General features: G+C 45.3%; 1 protein-coding gene across 1 annotated transcript in view; it reads right to left on the bottom strand.

The window, feature by feature from the left end:
* Positions 1–15131, bottom strand: part of BBIP1 (BBSome interacting protein 1) — a 62392-nt gene that overhangs the window by 23793 nt on the left and 23468 nt on the right. The gene's annotated exons all lie outside the window — the stretch shown is intronic.

Here is a 15131-nt window from a genome sequence, read left to right on the forward strand (position 1 = left end):
CTAGCTCTGCCCTGGTCCGGCTGGCCGACGGAACAACAAGTCCGGCCGGCGGGCGGAACCGGGAGTAGCAGGTTGGTCTCCTGAGGAATAAGGGGCAGAAGACAGCCGGCACTAGGATGGATTTACTGGAAACTCCGAGTCCGATCCAATACGAAGTACGGAGATGGAGTGGGAGGGGCAACAAGCCTCTCTAACGCGAGCTTGATGCTTGCTCAGAAAACAGAAGTACCTCTGTGAAATAGAACGAGGTTCCAGCACCTCGTTACTCCCAAAGCACCGGCGCAGGCAGCAGGAAAGGTAGCAAACAGAACCCAAGTACAAACACCGGGGTAAATGGCCAGAACGGAAGTGACGCGACGCAAGGATCACGGTGCACTAGAACGCGAAGCACTGGTGCGAGGGGGAAGTCAGACTTTAATTCCGGCCTGACCACCTTGCACATGCGTGTTACCCGGCGTCCATCTTTGTTTTACCTGCGCGAACCGATCTGAAAACTGGCAGGCGTGACACCATGTTAACTGGAAGAAGTCCCTTATGTTCCCGCTCACGCAAGCTACACGGCCCTTTGACCCGGAATACGCCATCTAATGGACTACGGACGCGGTACGGTACTTGGGGACCCGCTTACACACGGATTCGGAAGTGGTCCTACGGGAGAATTATGGGGCGGCTGTCTCGAAACTAGAGGAGGATGTTGAAAAGTGGATATCTCTACCACTATCGCTGCTGGGGCGGATCTCGCTAATGAAAACGGTCGTGCTGCTGCGTTTTTTGTTCTTATTTAGCAATATTCCAATGGTGTTGTCGAGCCACTTCTTCCGACAGCTACAATCGTTAATGGTACGGCTGGCATAGGCGGGGAAACAGCCTAGAGTAGCATGGAAAATACTGGTGCGTCCGTACGTGACGGGAGGACTGAATGCCCCTCATTTGGAGCTTTATTATCGCGCGGCGCAAAGCGCACACGCTTACCACTGGATATATGTCCCAGCGGATATCCCACACATACGTATTGAATCGATAGTAGCGGACCCGACGCCCTTGCCAGCGCTGTTGTCCAAACCTCGTGACTGAAAAACAGGTCTCCTCGATTCCCTGAATGCAGTTACCCACGTGTGGCATCACATGATGGACATCCAGGCGTGCAGTCTACTATACGCCCCTAAGGCGCCCATGGATTGGTGCACCTGGCTGTCTCCATGTAGGGATAAGGGAGATGTGGAGGCTCTGAGAGGGCTACATATACACACCATGGGCGATCCGTTAGCTGCGGGAAGAGCTTGCAGCTGGAGTAAGATTGAGACAGATGACAATCCCCATTCCCTGCTATCGCGCTTCCAGTTCCACAGAGTGAGACACGCTCTCAGGGACCTGCTAGGGGAAGATATGGAGGAACCCACGGTAGTTGCAGCTTTCGACTACATTATCTATGCTAAGACCCCTACTAAACTAATTACCTAATTGTACCGCATTGCCCTCTCTGAGAGAACGGCGGAATATGTCAAGCCGAGGCTAGCGGGGCAGGCTGACTTGCGTATAGAACTTGGGGAAGAGTTATAGCAGTACTGCTGCACGAGCACGAGAAGGATATTTCTGAATGGCGCCATAGGCTGCTGCACTTTAAATACCTAAGCAGAATTTACTACACCCCTGATAGATTACACAGATACGGATTGAGGGACAGCCCTAATTGTGAGAGATGTGGGGATCAACTTGCTGACTTTTTGCACGTAGCTTGGTCTTGCCCGGATATCCTAACATTTTGGCACTCAGTGTACAAAGAAGTAAACGAGATTACGCAGCTGGCACGGACTCCTGACCCATTATTAGCCATACTGGGATATCCCAAGCCCTTACACCCGAAAAATAGGAGACTGGTCGATAAGGCATTCCTTCTTGCTAGAAGATGTGTTGCCTATAACTGGATGTGAGGCCCGGGCCCCACACTAGCACAGTTGTCCAGGGAAATGACGTATTGCAGTACGCAGACGGAGCTTTATAGCAACTTACTACCTCCTCGTAATAGGCCCAAAAACTTTTGGTCCCTGTTTCTCGATAGAAGTCATGCACATGATGCTGCGGAGGAAGAGGACGATAATAGTCCGACGAATGGAGGTACCCTGACTGGGACAATGGACGCCAATTCACAGACTGACTAATACTGACTCACCATGGGTTGGGAGGAGGAATGGTCCTTGGTGGAGTGGCCCACAGGTGTCCCCCTGGACGGTTGGGAGGTTGGCAGCTCATTCACAATAACTGGGTCCCCCGATGCATGGTATTACGGTCTGGAACTTTTGTCATGTACTAGTGATGTTTTTTAACTATGTGCTCCTAACATTGTTTTTATGAACACAGTCTGTATATCTACTGCTGACGTTGAATGCCAATGATTGTGATGGTTGTTTATTTAAAAAAAAAAAAGATTCATTTGAATTTCAATTTTAGGGGGGTTTGCACTAGACCAGTATCCATCTTCTAGCCAACAATGTGCCTCCCTGATGTCCGACTTCAAGGAGTTGGCTGACAGGGAAGCCCACTACTTGGGGAAATAAGCAACAGCCCGGAGATACGGGGAAGGGGAAAGACTGGGACGCACACAGACCAGCCAATCCTATACATCCGCCCTTCGACAGCATGCTTATCTCAGATGCTCTAGGCATACAGAATGAAATACTTGCATACTATTCCGATCTCTATACGTCCTGGGCGTCGGAGGATGCCGCTGATAGAACTCAGTACCTGGAGGAAGTGGCTTACCAACACACATCAGCAGTTCCTTGCTGAGCCGTTCACAGTGGTGGAAATAAAACATCCATGAACGGCTCAAAAGCGGCGGACCTAGATGGATTCAATGGAATATTTTACAAAACATACAAACACCTGCATGCCCACACCTATTGGAATTATACAGGGAGGAGTTATAACATGGTATACTCCTGCCTACTCTTCGGGAAGTGGAGATTATTCTACTCAAACCTGGGAAGGACCCGCAACAATGTGAATTTAATCGGTCACTTTCTTTACTGAATCTCGATAATAACATATTAGCAAACGTGGTAGTGACCAGTCTTTCACTCCTCCTGGGGCAAATCAGATCACCTGCCCAGTCGGGATTTGTCCGGCATTGGTCGACAGATTTGAACAAGCACTCCCTTTTAGGGTATTACACAGAATAGATCATTTAGTAGCAGTAGCATTCGACTCGCTTGAATTGCCTTTTCTGTATGACTCATTACGAAAAATGGGGCTCCCCCTGGGTTTTACCTCCCTTATTAAACTGCTATATAAGCAGACCACAGCTCGCATACGCCGGAATGGAACGATAACTGCAGCGCATCCTTTATAGCGTGGAACGAAACAGGGGTGAACTCTATCACCAGTTATTCATTATAGCTCTAGATCCTTTGATACGTCATTTACAATGAACCATCTTCATAGGGGCCTGCAATTTAAACCTGGACAGCTTTTCGTCACGCTGTATGCGGACAATATCATTCTTTGTATACGACATACGAATGTCAATCTGACACAGATCCTCTGGGAGATAATTCAGTATGAAGCCCTGTTAGGCCTGCATATAAATTGGGGCAAGTCCGAGCTCTTCCCACCACATGGCGGCGGCGATGAATCCTGTAGACAGCGAATTTCCTTCTGCTGTAGTATGACACCTCTACAAAGTATTTGGGGATACATATACACTGAGATTGAGACCAAATCCTGTGTCTTAACTATGGACCCGCGTTTGACAGACTGACTGATCAGGTACCGGCTACCCCTCTCAATGGCAGGCAGTATAGCTGTTATCAAGGTGGTGGTAGTGCCCCAGTTTTATATCACTTTCACAACATCCCCATCCCATTGAAAAAAATATTCTCTGTGACGCTATGCACCACCCCCACGTGCCTAATATGGGGAGGAAGAAAACAATGGATTGGATGGACCACTTTAGTCCTTCCATATGAATGCAGAGGCTTTGAAATTACCAACCTCCACCTCTATTACCTGGTGGCACAGTGCTGCTTCGCTAGACACTGGTACCACCCAGATGCCTGCATACCATACGCTAAACCTGAGCGACCTGGCTGTCCCTATACCGCAAGCTGCAATACTACTGGGTGGTTTGCTGTGTGACCTGCACGACATTCAAACAGTGTCTCCAACAAACTGGGCTTGAACGCAGCTGCTTCGGATGACAGGCGGCCATTTGTTGTCCTCCCCGGCAATTTCACTGGCCGCTAGTCCTTGGATGCCTATCACACAGGAGGCTTTGGTCCAGTGAACGCTCTCTAAATACTCCTTAAATACATTTGGGGACTTTTTCTTCTCACACACTGAAGATGTACGTTTCCAATCTGCTCCTCCGATGGACCATTTTGTACTGAGGCGTCTGTCGGGGGCTTCTTAGAACCCATATGTCAACATACCCCCTAGAGCCAGATGTGTTTCTACCCCTGACAATTATCCTAAAAGACAGACAGGGGGGTGATCATCTCATCTCCACGCTATACCGCGCCGGCTTGGCCTCGCTTCCTACCCAAGTTGCCAAAATACGGGCTGCCTGGGAAACTACATCGAATAGACCCAACTCGCATGCCTGAGACCCCTAGGTGCGGTTTCCCTCTAGCAGACTTTGCCCGCATGACAGGGACCTGCAACAGAATTGCGTCGTACTGGCAGGACATTTTCACCGAACTTTCCCTTATGACACAGCTCAACACTGAACCTTCCACATTGCTGGCAATATTGGGTTATGTGCAGAATATTGCAAAAAACCTCAAGATGGCTTGTAGCAATTGCGCTGCTCATTGCCAATAGAGAAATCGCAATACACTGGAGCACCAAACACCCACCTACTAATTGTGTGAATCAGTAGCTTAATCTACTGCGACACAAATAGCAAGCTCTATGCAGCTCTACAGCCACCCACGTCTAGACCCTGCAACTTCTGACAACCAAGGCAGTCCTGCCTCCTCACTCTAGACACTGCTGCTGATGTGCAATCACAGAAAACACCACCACTCCATGCAACAGCACTGACACTGGCAGCGTGAATTAGGCGCCAGAAACTTCTCTGGGTACAGTAAGTTAGCCAGATACGTCTTCGCAAACCAAACACAATAAAACCACTACAACTTGACTGTGGTCCATGAGAACAGTAAAGGGGGCGGGGTGTCAATCTCTGAAAATGACACAGGACCCATAGAAATTATAGAAATGCGTATGATTTTGTATATATGTACACACACACACACACACACACACACACACACACCTATCCAAAGATTTTCTGAGGAGAGAGCATGCTACTTGGGCTCAAGCGCCTGGATACCCTCTCTAGTTATTAGTGCGCTATACAAATCAATGTAACATAATATACCAAGGATCCTGAGGGAGAAGAGTGTGGGCCAGGGTGGCAAGGTATACCTTCCTCTCACAGCTGACCACCCTTCTGTACTGTCTGCTTTACTATAAAACAGTGTGTATCTCTTCAATGAGGGAGAGCCACAGTATGCATGTATTTTTTGGGAATTTCTATAGACCAAACCTAGACAAAAGGCATCGGAGCACTGCACATAGTCAAAGACAAGCATAAGCATAACAATTAAGAGGAGATGGAAATAGGTTGAGGGTGATTAATAGATCTTGGTGAAGTTTTCTTTACAGAAGTGTGTCTTTACCTCTTTCCTAAATTGTACCATACTTGGGGCAGTCCTGATGGATACAGAGATGTTATTGTAGCTCCTAGCTGCATAGATAGAAAAGGACAGCAGTCTTGTTTTTTTTCTTGTTTACACTTTTTAGGCTGCAGTCTGATGTGGCCCAGCTGCGGGTGTGCCCAGATCCACCACAAATGGTTTGTAAATCATGCAACTGGTTTTAAAGATGGTGTGAATCAGTGAGAGGTGCCAATGGAGTGTCATTAGGATGGGGAGTGATGTTATCATATTTCTTCAGGACTTGGATGAGATGTGCTGCAACAGTCAGGGTGCCCCTACAAGGTGCCAGTATGGCGTCTGGAGGTCTTGAACTAGGGCATTACCAGTATCCAAGTGCAAGAGTAAGAGTCCTTGAGCAGCAGCTTTGAAGTGGCTTTCTGGAAGAATGATTGGATTTTCTTTAGAAGAGAGAGCTGATACCAGGCCATCTTTGTATTTTGGCAATGTGTTTCTGCAGAATGAGGTTGGTATTTATGTCCAGGGAGAATCCAAATGCCATCGGAATTCTGTGAAAGTTGGGGTTCGAAGCCACTAAGGTTCACACCATTGAGCCAGGTTTTTACTGGGTTTCATTCATTGTTCTTGGCACATAACAGAAATTCTGTCTTGTTTGGATTGAGCTTCAGGTACGCGCTGGATATACAGATGTGGATGATGCACAAGCAGTAATTAAGGCACTGATGTCTGACACAGAGAAGACTTTCAAGTAGAGTTGTGTATCATCTGCAGATTGGTGAATCTAGATGCTCTTATCTGCGAAGGGAGCACCAAGCAGCTCCATGTATAGGTTGACAATGGTAGAAGACAGGATGCAGGCCCAGAGGACTACAAAAATAGGGGGTTTTGTGACCTGGACATGCCACAGAAAGAACTTGTCTGATCAATAGAGGCCTACATCTGATATTTCCATAAGAATCCCATAAAAGTTCATGTTGCCCTTAATCTTTCTCTATATCACAACATAAAACTAAAACATAAAATACATGGTGGAGTGGCGTGGCTCAGTGGTTAGAGGCGGCAGACCCGGAAGGTGAGATCGGCCGCGGACCAGGGTTCGATTCCCTGCCTCGGCGGGTCTCGGGCTCAAAAATTCCACAGACTCGACAATTCTCGCTCCGGTGCCTACTCAACTCACGGGGTCACACTCTGCGACTCTGGGCAATAGCTTGCTTAATCTCCACTACGGCCCCTCGTGGCGGGATGCCTGGCTTTCACCTTGTGGATACCCTGCCGGGGTATCTCACAGGGGAATACCAGGACGGGTTCCCTAAGCAAGCGCTTAGATACCGGGTCGGTGATTTGCGCTATATAAATACATGTACATTCATGTATTTGTTATTTTTAAGGTAAGCAATAAGAATTCAATCATCTCAACATGCACAAATGTCCACACAAAGAACTGTGGATGGCACAAGCATAATTTATTTCACATAAACACAACACACAGAAAGTTGGCAGTTCATTAAGTGCAGTAACGATACAACTACACCTCAAAAAAATGGGCAGTAATACCATTAGTGACAAGTATTTGCTATGCAATAGGACTCGCATTTGCGAGAGTTTGAGCTATTGGCATTGTAATATGACAATGCCTTTTATTTATGTGTTGGTTTTTGAAACATACATCAAAGGCATTATCATTTACAATGCCATCAGCTGAAACTCTTGCAAATGCAAGACCTATTGCATTGCAAATGCTTGTTATGTAGGCATGCAGTTTGTGGTTATACATTTTAATAAGGGTGAACTGACCCACGTGGTCTCCTGGCACAACAAACAAAGCTCTTACTGAAAATACAATTGGCACCTTTGTTAAGTTTAAAAACAGATACTAGTATTATAAAATGGTCTAATGCCATTTTCGTCGCTAAGGAGGCAGGCACCGGTTGACCAGCCAAATGTCGCATGTGAAGCTTTTTGCTAACTAAAATAGTGACTTACAACCGCTTCTCTGGCACTCCACATGGCTTACGACTGAAGGGTCAGTAATGTGATGAAGGCTAGACAGAGAAACAAAATCAGTTACCCCGAGGTGCCAGCAGCTCGTGAGCCCTGCCCCCACCCCTTCCTTGGGCCCAGGGTGCTCAAGCCCAAATTTACAGTCCCCTCTGCTGACTGTGGCCAGAGAGACCCCACTAGAGATAAGTCTGGTTGGATGTTACTTTCTGTGACCATCAGCTGTAATGCCGTGGGTTTTCGGTCTGCTGTAAATATTGTGGAGGGGGTGTGGAGGTAGGGCCCGCTAGGGAGATTACCCTCATAGATCCTCCTTCTTGGTACCCTAGGATTCTGGTTCACAGATGGTAATCAACTGGACCCTGTGTAAAGAAGCCGAATATCCAAAGCAGAGCGTACCCACCTATTATCCACCACACCCATCCTTAGCACATAGCATGTCTGACTACAGCTCTGTAATAACAAATACTGAGAAAGGAGTGAACCTGTATTTCTGTGAAGCTGAGCGAGAAATACTAGGAGCAATAAGAGTCCGTCTTTGGATTTATTTGAAAACAAAATTGAAAATATATTCAAACCGACTTTCTCACCAAGTTCAGCAGGACAATAGCAAATTAATCAATGGTGAATTTACTATTACTTAATAGTAAATTATTTGGTTGAGGACTAAAAAAACAACTGTGCCTACATCAATTAGCAGCAAGTGATTAATCAACACAATGGAAAAACAGAAAATAACAAGGTCGCCACAAACGGATGGGCCTATGCGAGTAAATATGCGATCATCGGTGAAGGGATGTAGAAAACACAAGTGGGAAGAAAAAGTTCAGACTAGTCAAAGGAGTCAATTACCAGGCGACCTTCAAATTCATGTTTTGTCGAAACGTAGGCAAGTCGATATTTTGACCTCTTAAACAATACAGGGAGGGTTTTCATCAGAAAAGGGTCTGGTAAACTTGAAGTAGCACCCCTATAATGGTATTATCAAGGAGCCTGTAGGAAGCCATAATTAGGAGAACCCAAATGTAATCGAAATATTGCACTCACAGAAACGCAGAGACAATTTGACCAGTTAGGAGGTTTTGTTGTGAAAATCAGCAGCTCCAGTCAAATGAATGCTCTCTTCTGATAGCCCAGCATCCTGCGTTGCTGCAAATTTACGTTTAATTCCCAAGCCCTTGTTGATACAGTTCGATACACGTATAGGTGGTTTTTAAACAGAACAGGAGCTCAGCACTTCATTGGTGGATTGCAAGCTATTGCTTACGTCAGATAGTAAATACCCATACCAGAGTGGAACGTAAAATCCCTCTGCCAGCCCCTAATGTGTAACACTTATCAATAGCACAGAACTTTGAGCATTATGATTTAATTTGTTTGGTGCGTGAAAGGAAATTGCAACTAAGTATTACCTTTTCCTGCGAAACTTGAAACAGGATGAGATAAATGTTCCTGCGCCCAGTAATGTAGAGTCTTGGCACTGTGAGCTGTCCAGACCAGAAATTGCCACGCAGCTGAGTACATTTTAAGAAGGTCTGGGACTCCTCCATTTCAGGGATATTCGAGCACCAAAAGGCATATCACATTACAGTGCACCGATTTGGGAGACAGCACTGAGTTCCGGGAGACCAGTGCAACCTACCAGAAAAGGGCTGTCAACCACCTCTGAAAAAAGCCCAATTCTGTCTGGATTTAGTGCACACGTATACATTTGATGAATTGACAAGAAACATTATTTCAGTTTTCTACTCGAAGCATTGTGTAGGGCACACAGCAAGGAAATCCTTACTTGGGGGCACGAGGGGCTGTGCTGCTTCTCGGAGAGGGCAGCAGAGCGAAAAGTTATTTTACTTATCGGTCAGCTCACCAGAGATCTTGATGCTCTTCTCTTAAATCCTTTGTTTTTCTGTTCAAAGAAAGCCGATTTAGCAAACGCCTGGGGTCAAAACAGCAGAAGTGAACCTTCCCTATTCTCGCACATGCCACAGTTTTAAGCATTTAACACAGCCCCAAAAACTGAGGAATTAGCAACCATTCTAATAAGAACAAAAAACGCATTAGGAGAGAGCGTGTTCTACCTGCGGTTGCAGGCAGGAGAAAGCTATCTGAGAAAATAGTGCTCGGAGGCTGTAATTAATGCCTACCGAGCAACAACACACGTAACAGGGGGTCTCACCATGGGAGGTTACAAAATGAGACAAGGAGGGACTACTAAGCCTTTTCAGCAATGAACAGCCAAGTTTACAGTGGACAATGGCACCCCAAAAATGGGAAATTCTCTCTTAGACAATATGACTGGCTTATTGTTAAATAAATGATCCACCTCAAAGCATTCTGCTTTATCCACAGAGCCTGCATGGATTTTCTATCTTATGTAGTGACCAGAGAAGCCTTGCTCCTCTGTGGGTCCTATTACAAACTGGTGAGCTGTGGCAGCATAGCCTTCTTCTTTTTGGGCCCCTAGCTTTGGAATAGCCTGCCTCAAATTATACAAAATATCTCCACCTTTGGCTGCTATCTTGCTCTTGTCTGTCATGTTGTGTTTCATTTCCTAGTACCAAGATGGTTCAGTGAACACGAGCTCAAATAAATGAGAATGTAAAACTCATCAAACTAAGAAAACAGCATGGCATCAACTTTCACAGCAGTACCAAATCAAGATAGATCTTCAAATCATGCAAACATGATATTTTCTTCTTTTATTTTCCTGTCACGTGTTTTTCTGACGATGCTGCCCTGCAAGTTAAAATTGTCACCTTTCCTCATCCGTCAAGTTGTAGTCTTATCCCCTTCTATCCCTAGTTCAATCCCACCCTTTTTCTTACTCCATTTTGCCCTCAACCTTGTCATTTACGAACACCATTTGTGGTCCCCTCGCCTTCTGCCCCTGGCCTCTACCAAGGTGCACATAACCGTGACAGTGAATCCATTTGTTGTCTGGTGCACAGCCCTCAACCTGCCAAAACAAAAAATGGGAAAACATGCTTCACCAAAAGCAGCACACCAAAGATACTGAACGTAGCATGCCCAATGCCTTAAAAAAACTGTAATTTCCTATTAAAAGTGGACTATGGTACTTCGTTATTGCTGACACAAGCAACAAATAAATATTGGACACTACACTGGGAAATTCCTGGGGAAGGATTTAAAAATAAACTTTAACTATATAGAAAATGTTTCAGTATAGAAAAGTCAAATTGTCAACTAAATGTACATGCCTATAAAGTGATAAGTGGTCTTTTATAAATAGGTTCTTAACTTCCTGCTAAGAATAAAGACAAATTACAGGCATAATCAAGTGAGCGTAGGATCGGGAAACATATAGTTCAGACAAATGACGGGAGTCTTCCCCACAAGTGGAGGTATAGGTGAAGCTTGGATCTCTTGCTTGTGTATTGCTTTGTGATATTTCTCAAGGCCCCTCAGAGGGCCAGACTAGTATATCAGCTGCTGTGCCTTGCAACAAGAGTTTCTTATAGGCCTTTCCTGTGCTGCAGTACAGGTATGTAGAAGTAGGCAACCTGCAGATCGCCATCCAGCCTTCTGCTTCCAGCGTTAGCAGAACCTGAGCCAGGGACAGTATTTTTTACTTTTCTTTTTGAGGAACCATTTTTAAATCCAGCAGTATAGGATTTGGCAAAACACTGTTTTTTGGGATCACAAAAGTAGCATCTGTGACTACTTTCCTGCTCCTGAGCCAACTCTGCTGCACCCTTTCGAAACAAGGATTTTACTTTCTGTTGAAGGATATGCAGAATGGCCCATGCTGCAGTACTTCTGGTTGGGGGGGGGGTGATTGTTGGAAGGAAAAGGCTTACCCACTTTTCCACACTTTGCAAGACCCAAATTTCTGAAGTAATGGCCCTCCATGCTTGGAGAAAGTAGGAAACTACCGGGCTGAAAGTGTTGAGATAAGACTGAAGTAGGGTTACTTCTCTGCTGTGGCTGGGAATCAGGAGGAAGACGGAGGAGGGAAATAGGGTAGTGCACACTGCTTTCCTTTGTACCGCATCTCTCGTAGATGGGGTCTGATTACATCTGGTGAGTATACTGCTATTGTAATCGAAAGGTCTCAGCTAAATCCTCAAAACGTTTTAAATTGTCTGTTGTCGCTGGACTGATTGCAAACTTAGAGACCTTCCAGTTGCTTTGCTATATTTGAATCGTTCTAAAGCAGAATCAGCGTAAACCCCAATGAGTCTAGAGCAGACAAAGGGTATGTCCATCAGTATAGCTTGGACGTCTTGTGAAAACCCTGAGCTTTTTAACCAGGCAGGTCTATCCAGGAAGACAGACATGCCCATGGGTTATGTAACAGAGTCTGCAGAATAAAAGGCCAATTAGATTACTTACTTTGCTGCAGCCTGGCCAACACCTATCAGCCCTGAAAAATGTGTTTGGAAGTCTGATGGTAATTAGGGTACTGTATGTACCGACTCTAGTAGTGTATGGACGTATATGCCCAATATGTATGTTGCATTTATGGATGTAAGAGCCATACTCCCTGCTGAGAATCTCTTTTTTTGCAGATTGTTCCATCTCTTTTGATTCCCAGTCCCACGGAGTGGACAAGATGGATTCTGGAGTTCATTTGGAGGAACAGGATGCTTGTACAGCCAGACTCAAGACTAGGATGACAAAAGGATATGGTCTCCATGAGCTGGTTTATAGCAATGGGCGATGGATCTGTACACCGCAAAGCAAGTTGTTGGTTTCTCCCATATGGGTTCTGTTAAGGCCTCGATAAAGGGAAGCAATGGTTCCAACAACTGGGAGGTACTATGATACGAGGTGACCTCTGGAGGGGGAACACCAGTTGTGGATACAGTAGCTCTCAATTCGGGAAGTTTCAAATCAACTGCCATCTCTTAACCCTTCAAATTCTGGATCCTTTTTTCCTGTTTGATGATATTCTCTGCATTAAGATCCTCCTGAAGGTCAAAATCCCCAAGGAATTATGTGCCTTTTCTGTGCCTCTCTTCGAGAGTGGTGTACTGTAGGGAAAGTGTCTGACTGGAAAGGCTTCAATGAAGTGTCTTGCTGAGCTGACATATGTGGTGGCGAAGAAGTTGTTCGTGTGAGGTAGTAGCAGGAACAGAGTGAAGAGAGCAGACTGATCACGCATTGGGAAGTCACTCAAGGAGTAGGCCATCAGTCCCATGGTGTAACAGATGGGAGCAAAGCTCTATTAAATATCTGTAATTTCATGTTCAAAAAGTGAGACGGGTCCAAGAGACTTATCCGTCCCAGGTGTTCAGAATGTCAGATATGTATGACTTGACTGGAGCCTCGAAATCAGCGCAATAGATTATGCCTTGTGTCTTTTCTTTTTGTGCTCTCTCTTCATTGGCTTGGAAGATGGCATTAATGGAGACCTGGATCTTGGACTCGATTTTCAGCATCCCCAACGTTCTTCCCACACTCTGGCCATTAGCATTTTGGTTTCACATTCTTTGAGCGACTTTGGATTCATTTGCAGCCAGGAGCTGCAGGAGTTGATGTTGTGGTCGGATCCAAGGCACCAAAGGCAGACGGTGTGAAGATCCATCACATACATTTGGCTATCACAGTCTTTGCCCTGTTTGAATCCAGAAGGTTTATGCGGAGACATGATGAGGAAGAACTGCAACCATTATAAAATGAGAGAAAATTTTGAATAACAATGGTTATGTGAGGAGATGTGAAGAGTTCTGGATCTCATTGATGGCACAACGGAAACAAGGGAACTTATATCTGCACACTGACAGTGGCGCTTAATGGCTCCAGTGAACTCATGAGGGGACATGTGCAGTGCTGAGGTGGAGCCGGCACCCTCTACAGACGTGGGAAAGTTTACAGATCGACACTTAGCATATTCAAAAGGTGAGGAATCTGCAGGCAGAAATATCCACCAGAAGTATTTGTGTAACTGAGCCTGCATGACCGGACCGTTTTGCATTTAGCTGGGTCCAAACTGAGATGTCATGGTGGGCAAAAGAACGATGGGTTGGAATACCATCCCGAGTAATTGCCAGTGGTTAGACAAATTGCAAGCAATCCTACCTTCATCTTTTGTGTATTCTAATGCACATCCTGGTGTAATTTGCTCTGTGTGGCAAGACTGGACGATGCCTCCACATGTTGTATGACAAACATAGTAACAGTTACTAGCATTTCATATTGTCATGCCGTGATAGCTTAAATAGATGCCTAGGTATGTCCTCAAACTCCAAAATTGGAATACTGATATGCATGGATCCTGCTGAATTTTTGAAGTTGAATGGAATCTGTGTAGCTGACCTAGTATGCAAAAGTAGGCTACTGTTCACATGCTGAAAGCTGTGTATCTGAGAATACACATCTACTTTCCCTAGTCTGTGTGGCCCGACTACTTTTTTTGAGTGGCTCTTACGTTCAGATTGAATAGGAGACTGCCCTCCATTTTTGTAGATGGAGACGGTTTTAGATTTTGAGTCAAGTGTGTAAATCACTACATTTAAAATGTTACAAGGTATGAAACACATGTTTCTCTTACAATGTATACACTTGCCAAACTATGCAAATGCAACATATTACTCTGACAAACAAGTTGAAATTGGCTCCTAGACACCCCATAGAGAACTGGCTCTTCTTTAAACAAGATATTACTCCACCAGATCGCCATAATACCAGTTATCATGGGAGGCAAATGTCCTGGGACAATACCTTTGTGGAGAGACTCAGAGGACACAAAAACCAGATTGTTTGTCTGCTAAGGCTTGAAGACTCCTCTCTTCTGAGTGACCTACAGTTATTACTGTCTTCATCTATACTTAAAACCTTGCTATACATGTCTCATAAACAACTTCAGCTCATCGTCTTACACCTTGCCGTTAATGTGCCTAAAAGTGGCCTGTCACCTAAAAGCTGTCCTGAAGGCCTCATATCAAAAGGCTTTACTGACAACCTATTCAGGCACTTTAGAGACATCTAATCACCTGTAATTAGACTTGGTGTCATCCAATTTGTCCATCTGGTATGGTCAATATTAATTTTGTTACCATTCCTCACTGTAAATTTTTGCTTACATGAAAGGTTGGCAAAATACCCACCCAATGAGGTAACTGTTGTTACTTATAATGTGAGGAATCTTGACAATACCGACCACCAAAACCCTTAAAAGACATTATCAAAATCGCTGGGGTCTAAAAACTTGTGGAAGAGTTGTGGCGCAGTGGCCAGGTTACCAGACTACGGACCACGGGGTTCACAGTTTGGTTTCCGGTGCCAGCGGCAGGTTAGCCCAGCACCATGTGACTCTGGGCAATAGCTCGCTTAATCTTCCTGACGGCCCCCAGTGCCGGGACACCTCTCCGGAGGTAGCTGTGCGCTTTACCAATGCTGGTATTACCAATGCTAGTATTGTTGCTTTTACGAAATGGAGTGAAATGCATGCTTGTGGTTGAGTGCACGTGCTGCCTTGAGCTTAAAATATAT

This window comes from Lissotriton helveticus, chromosome 5_1 (genome assembly GCF_964261635.1).
Source record: "Lissotriton helveticus chromosome 5_1, aLisHel1.1, whole genome shotgun sequence".
In the NCBI taxonomy this organism is placed as follows: Eukaryota; Metazoa; Chordata; class Amphibia; order Caudata; family Salamandridae; genus Lissotriton; species Lissotriton helveticus.